At 63.4% G+C, this 1,362-nt stretch overlaps 1 protein-coding gene across 1 annotated transcript in view; it reads right to left on the bottom strand.

The window, feature by feature from the left end:
• The window catches only part of NTN1 (netrin 1), a 58,813-nt gene that overhangs the window by 1,549 nt on the left and 55,902 nt on the right, over window positions 1-1,362 (bottom strand). The gene's annotated exons all lie outside the window — the stretch shown is intronic.

Genomic DNA, 1,362 nt, shown 5'->3' with positions numbered 1-1,362 from the left:
AGTGCCAGGCAAGGGCAGGTGCTCGCTACACGGCAGCCAGGACGCGGGCCGGACCACAGGGCGGCCTTCACACTCAGTGTGACCCTTCTGAGCAGGTGAACTCAAAGGAGAGTGAAGCCAGTGTCCTGAGTGAGGAGGAAGCCAGGCCGCTAACTCTGTGCCAGGTGCCGAGCTCGGGAAGGGAGACCGTGGGCCCCGGGCATAGGAACAGGCCCTGTGGGGGCTGCCTGCTTGAAGGCAGTGTCTCTGAGCTTTGGAAAGGGGAGGGCACAAAGGGGACAGCCAGGAAGGGAAGGCAAGGCTTTGCCTGGGGTAGACCAAGACAGGTGCAGGCAGCTGGGGGGGTGGGGGCGGGGGGTTGCTGCAGCAGGCTTTCTTGGCCCAGCAGCCGCTGCCCCTTGGAGCCAGGAGTGAGGGCAGCAGCAGGAAGTGGTCATGGTTTCCGTGGTTCTCCAAACCTGGTCATTCATGGCCTTGCCTGCCCATGGCGCAGGCACACTGTGCCCTGCTGAGCCAACAGACCGGGTCCTGACTCAGCCAGCCCCTTCCCCCAGCCGGGTTAACAGCCTTTGCAGCCTGCATTCCATACCCATCCAGGCCCTTCCCAGCTGCAAACACTGCTGAGGGGCCTGGTGGGAGCTGATGTCATTACACAAATAGTGTCACTGCCATAAACCCAGCCCGAGCCCGTCCCCTCCCCTGGAAAATGTCATAAAGGGGCTGGTTCCAAGTTTCCAAAGAGGAAACTCGCTGGGAGGTTGTGCCTTCCCCGTGCCTCCTCCAGCAGGCAGCTCAGTGAGGCATGACCACCCGGCTTGAGCTTCTCAGGGGTGTCTTTGGGTCCACTGCACCTAACCCCAGCTGGGGTCGGGGGGGGAAAGAGGGGGGTCGGGGCCAGCAAGGGTTCCTGCTTCGCCCCACCCAGGAGGACCAGTGCAGCAGGTGGCAATGGACCACCGTCTATGGGGAACCCTGCTGCCCCCAAATGCCTGTCTGGCCCCTTCAGATGGGGCCCAAGTTGTCCCAACCAGGGGGTCCTGTGACAAAGAAGGGTCAGGGAAAAGGGGGGGGGATTTTCAGTTTTTTACGTTTGGGTGATGGTTTGGCCGGGCTCGCTCAGCCCCTGGCCCAACTGGGGGCCTGAGAATTCACAGTTCCCCTCCTCACGTCCCCTTCTCCGTAACCGCCCGCCAGCCGCAGGTGCGGCTCCACCTGCGCGTTCTGTGTCAGGCCCTGGGGCCCAGATCGGGCTGCCCCAGGGAAGCGCGTCCCTGCTCGGGAAGGAGCCCGTGAGGTAGCTAAGTCTCGTCCTCATTTCTCCAGGGCCTGGACTGGCCTGCACCCCTCCCCGCGTGCGGTTCC

This window comes from Myotis brandtii, unplaced genomic scaffold (genome assembly GCF_000412655.1).
Source record: "Myotis brandtii unplaced genomic scaffold, ASM41265v1 scaffold573, whole genome shotgun sequence".
Classification (NCBI taxonomy): domain Eukaryota; kingdom Metazoa; phylum Chordata; class Mammalia; order Chiroptera; family Vespertilionidae; genus Myotis; species Myotis brandtii.
Note: the sequence above shows the minus strand (reverse complement) of the source record. Positions and strands in the feature narration are given on the sequence as shown.